Below are 6,206 nucleotides of genomic sequence, written 5' to 3' on the forward strand. Positions count from 1 at the left end.
TTTTGTTCTTTAATTCTGAATACAATGTTCCATACACCTTAAGCTCCGCCCACCTGGACTTGCGCAATTGGTACCGTTATACCTATAGCAAACCTTAATTTTTCCAATAATCTGTGAAATAGTTCGGGACTGTATAAGTAACAAATATACTTAGTCTCACTTGTGAAAAACAATTTGATGAGGTACTAACCTATGTCTTATATGAATGTGTATAGAAATGTCATTGAGCTGTTTGAACTATTGTTTTCATACTTTTGCTTCACCATCAAAATCATCTTTTGAAATAAAATGAATTCTTTCAACTATGAGTTGTATCTTATTCATATCAGCAATTACTGAACTTCACATAGGTGATATGGGATAAATCACATTATATCATATTATGTAATAACTAGGTCAAAGGTCAATGTACCAAATAGTATGCACCTGTCCTACTTCAAAATGTACAATTCACCTAAAAGAAAGGAATTTATATTTGTTTGGTAGGTGCAGAACTTAACATCAGAGACAGGTGGACATGACCCAATCTTATTATAAAGTATAAGCTTTGACCACTTTACACTATCTACAGATACAAGAGGTCACTAACCACCAGTCCTCACACAAAGGTCCACCTACCCATCCTCTTTGTAACACAAATAGTAAGCTTTCCTCCTTTGTAATGTGAATAAAATTGTTTCAATAAGCCAGTCAGTCACCAAATATAGTAAATCGCAGCTTCTAAGTGGTTATGTTTGGATTGGGAGGTGAAATTAGGGGAATAAAATACAGAAAAATGCCAAATATAAACACTAAGTATAGCACATCAAATGGAGTTAAAAACAGGAGGAAAGTGTTTATCTAAAAGGGAGAGGTAGCTTATGATAAAGGAATTAAAGGTGGCAAAATCAGCAATGCGAAAAATGAGAAGTGAAAGTTTGATGACCTTACCTTGGACAAATATATGGGGCAGGGCCCAACAGGTCCAAGGACAGCCCAAAGGCAACTGTGCTATAACATCCCTTACAGGACCCAAATTTCAAGTGAAGTTGTGTTCATTTCCATCTAACATAAAAGGGTGAATAATTTAGATAATATAGATACATATAAAGTATATTTCTTCTACATAAGAATTTAATAATAATTGGCATAAGATAGAGAGAAACTTATCTCAGAGCCAAGCAGAACATACCTTATCAGTTTTTAAACTTGTAAACTTTACTGTGAGAAATTATCAAATTGCTTCTACTTACATTTGCATCAAGATTGAGGGCTAATATAATACTTCACAAATCTTCTCTTTATTTTCATAATCAGTCACTGAAAATGTGAGATTTTATTTCTTTGAAATGTTATGACTGGTGTAAGGGAGATAACTGAATGATATACATAAGGTGTGGTAACCTTGAATACATTATCCATGTAATATAGATGAGTTCATCAACAACCTGTATTAACTTCATTGCAATTAAATTATCTCAAAATACATTACTGACAAAGTGAGAACCTAACATTTAGACTCCTATGTTTAGTGGAGACCTCAAGAGTCATGTAATTTTAATTTCTAAGATGACGCAGTTCTTTCATATCACATAGTTCATATTTTCTACAATGCCGGCATGTAGAGTGCAGCCTTCCATAACCATGCAGATATCATCTCATGCCAATTTGGATTCTTGCAATGGGATTCAAAGTTTCAAGAACAGTGTGGATTTGAATGGAATGAATACGCGCTGTGTGACTAAAATGGTTATCATTCTGTAATGTTGGACCAAACATGGAAATTCCACAGGAGCAGCTTGACAGAAAGAAATAGGATTAATTGAAAGTCAATAGTAGATTATAATTGGGCTTATACAAGTGCCAATGGGAAATGCTGACTTAAGGAAACTGGTCTTGTTTGTTGGTATTCACTGCTACTTCAACAAAAGGGAATGCAAGAGAACTGAACTAACTACATGAACAAATTCAAAGCAGGAGAGTGTAAAAAAAAGGGACAATTAGAGCAGGACAATTCAAATCAAAATGGCAAGGAATACCAAATCCTTAATAAATTACCTAAAAATTACTCATGCCAGAACATCCCACATGGTACAAGTGATCTATCTACAAGTGTACTTAGAGTGTTCTCTATCCTGGTTTATGGCATGCCTTACAAGAACAAGATAGTTGTTTATGTACACATGATTTTTCATCTTCTGCAGGTACAATAGCCAATATTTGACCAAAATCAACTATATTATGTTTACATAACTTATTTTGTTGCATGCATTCCAATCTAGGAGGTAACAGCACATACATAAAGGCATCAGGTAACACAAGTCTATATCTATCATAGCTATAGTTATCAAAAGTCCCCGTCCAAAGCCATCTTGTGCTATTTTCTGAAGATTTCATACATTTTATTCTTAAAGAACTTTCAATATTTGACCAAAAGTGTTCAGCATACATTTGTTTTCCTACATCAAACTAGTATAGTTCATAAATGCCGCCCACATGCATGCGTTTCTATGGAAACACTGTGAGGCTATTCTTTCCTTTAGGTATCACGGTACCAATTGTTTTTCCATATACCTCAATGCTAATGTTTTGTGAAATAAATATACTTTCTGTCCTACTTGGGCATGCATGTCACACGCTGTCATATAGAACAATGCTAGATTGTCAATTTGACAATGACATAACCAGGTACTCCATTGCATTTAAGAGAGATAACTCTACTGGAACTAGACAGGGGTAAGAGTTATCTAGTCACAACAAGCACATTTTCAGTCATGTGTACCATATTTTAAAAAAATCATAAAAAATACAAAATATGATCTAGATAGAAATTAACACAAACTCACATGTTGCCAAGAGGCTCAACTTTTTTTAAGCCAAACAGAAAGTACAAGTCTTACATAATGCACCAATCACAGCTAGTTTTGTTCTTTAATTCTGAATACAATGTTCCATACACCTTAAGCTCCGCCCACCTGGACTTGCGCAATTGGTACCGTTATACCATGAATGACATCAAACGATGATATACACGTCCTATATGATTTTGTTCATAATTTAGTTGTATATTCTCTGTTGGTTCTTGTTGTCCGTTTATCCGTAAGGAAATATTTGTGATACCTAGTTTATCAAATATCATATGAGAGCGAACTTGTGAGCCTAAACGATCACGGTCCTGAAACGCAATAAAAATATGCCGTGGTGCAGAAACACCTTGTTGTGATGCAATATGCCGTGTAAACTGACCGTTAACGTCAGTTTGCATACTATCCGTGCTTGTTGTTAACCATGACAACAAGGATTTACTACCTGTACCCATGAAAGAAATCAATTTTTGTTCTTCTGCGATCGTTGGAGTCATTACCGGCATCCACAGTCAAAGTTTCGATAATACTATTTTACCAGCATCACGAAGTGGTCTCCACATAGCATCGTTATCATCAACCTTTCTTACAGGAACAACCGTGTGTCTAGCTCCAAAAATAACCTTTTTAACATTCCTACAAAATCCAAAAAATATGCGATAGTGGAATTGTACATGAAAAACTTCAATTGGCTCCTATCAACATATTTCTACGCGCTGCAAATCCCAAGTTGAAATTTTCATTACAACCATGAACTACTGGCCACACATCAGCGTCAGCGTTATTGGCATTGTTTCTTGGTCGTCTTATATTATACGGATCGCTTTCAGGGTGATTAGAATTATCTTTCGCAAACATCATTGTGGGACCTGTTGATCTTGTATAATCATCATAATATCTTGCCAATCCTATTATTGCTGTAGCAACGTCGACATCTTTCTGAATTGATTCAATATTTTTTCCATCGATCATATACGTGGCGCTATCAAATAATGCCATAATACCATTGTTGACAAAACCAACTTTTACTAAATCTCCGTAATTAGTATCATCCGTTCTTACAATTGTACCTTCTACCTCAATAAAAGCCTCAGCGGGTAGAAAATATCTACTTGTGTCATGAACTTGTAGTTCAATTCTTCCTCCACGTTGATCTGGTGTTCGTGCGTCATAAGGACAATTGCTTCCATGTCAAATGCTGTGTCGGATACGCGCTTGAACATTTTATTGTAATTATTTTCGACTAACACGTTGATTACCGCGTTCGGGAAGTTCCACTTCGTGAAATTCCACTTCCGGATATTAAATTTGAGATATTATTTCCCGATTCACCGAGTCCCCGATCTGCTAACGCTGATAGTTTTTGATTTGCAGCTCGATTTATTATTTTACTGACATCTGCGGGCATAATTTCAGTACTTGGCAATTTTACTGGTTGTCGTTTTCGTCTTATTAATCGTGCTAGTGTATCTTTGATCGCCGAGAGCACCTTACCAGCAACATTGACAATTGCACCAGGAGCTTTTTAACGAACAACATCGATAGCTTTCGTCGATAATTGTTTTGCAATAGGCGCTGCTTTTGGGGCTAACCTTGTAAATAATCCCTGAATAACATCACCAAGTCCATCTCCGTAAATTGCTCTATAGATTGGTAATCGTGAGTTTACCGCTCTGACCGATACGGATTTACGATGATTATTGTGTACTATCATCTTATTTTATTTACCATTTATCTAATCGCGGTGACTAATCATCAACGAGTTCATCAATTAGTTCTCGGTAAATACTGATATCCATGATGCCGCCGCGAAATAATCGCTGGCAAATATCAGCTGCTTCATTGGTTATTTCTGGTGAGTTATTTCCGGCACGTTTTCCACCTATGAGAACTTCTAACCGTGACACATCATTGAGAATATTGTGAGGACATAAACCAGAACCTGTTTTAGGTTCATCTTGAGGTGTTTTAAATACTGGTGGTTGCATTACCGGAGAAAATGATTCCGTGGTGACCGGGTGTGTGCCAGGTGAATCACTTTGAAATCCACGTGGTGAATCTGTTGGTGTAAATGTCATTACCGGCGCAGAAATTTTTTTACGTTGTAAAGGTGGAGGAAGCTGATATCAGGGTTCTTGCTGCGGTGGAAGAAGTTGATATGAAGGTTCCTGCTGGGAGAGTTGTTCTTGTTCTAGTTGTTTTATTTTTTCTCTATAAAGTCTTTTTACTTCTTCATCAAGACTTTTGTATTCTGGACCTCTAGCTTGTTTTTTGTTTCTATATACGCGATATATCCATTTAATAAGATTATCATCACTTACTTTTTCATGACAGGGTTTTAAAATATAAGATTTATTAAATATACCAAATAATATTGTTTCGGGTAGTTCTTCACTTTTAGTATTTCTAATATCTTCGACAAACCCTTCGTTAAATTTTGCAATCAATTTAACATTTTCTTCTACCGGTTTGGGTTCAGACGCAAGTTCCTTTCTCACGTCGGCGACTTCAGTACGAAGTTTTCCAATATTTTCAAGTATTTCTTCATCGACAGGTGGAGGTTGAGCTGCAGCTATATCAGTTGGAAGATCTCGTAAAATCTTTTTTGTTTGTTTGGTTCATCTTGGTATTTTTTCAATCTGCGGTTTGTTTTAATACTGGAAAAATACCCTCTTTCCTCTTTTCATCTTCCTCCTTAATATCTCCCCATATAGTTTTTTCAACAGCCGCTGCAGCTTTCTTAGTAGCTGCAGTGACGGGTTTAAATAGTTTTTTAGTGCCTTCTTCGTACTCAACTTGTGATTGTTGCTACGCTTGTAGTTTTTTTTCTAAATGAATCTCTAACAGGAAGAAATTTGTTGATTGCTTCTAATCGTTCTCGAGCTATCCTTGCAGTATAAGATTCCGGATGTAACATTTTATTATAACATAATGATTTAATTAATATAGCAGCAGAGGAGGCGGGACCTCAGTTAAGACGTAACTGCGTAAACAACGCGCATAATAAACTAGAAAAAATCACCAACGACAATGGAGTAATATTAATTAGAAAAATTCCATAGAGACTCTCTCAGTAAAGTGTCGATGCTTTTTTAAATCTGTCGACGCTTTTCTTTTTTCGACCATTTGTAGGAAGGCTTATTTTCGACATTTGGACGTTTTTCGACATTGGTCTGTTCGCCTCCTCTGCTGCTGCTAGTCATGTGATGTTATTTTAACCAATCATAGCTTGACCGGATTGACGAACAGGTAGGACGGTGCCGAACAGATACTCTACAACCAGGGACACAAACTGAATGTTAATATACAACTGAAGTGGCATCACTTGTCTGTTTACACGCTATCATTAGAAAATTTATATAC

The sequence above is a fragment of the Sinohyriopsis cumingii genome, chromosome 12 (assembly GCF_028554795.1).
Source record: "Sinohyriopsis cumingii isolate HCF-2022 chromosome 12, ASM2855479v2, whole genome shotgun sequence".
Lineage (NCBI taxonomy): Eukaryota > Metazoa > Mollusca > Bivalvia > Unionida > Unionidae > Sinohyriopsis > Sinohyriopsis cumingii.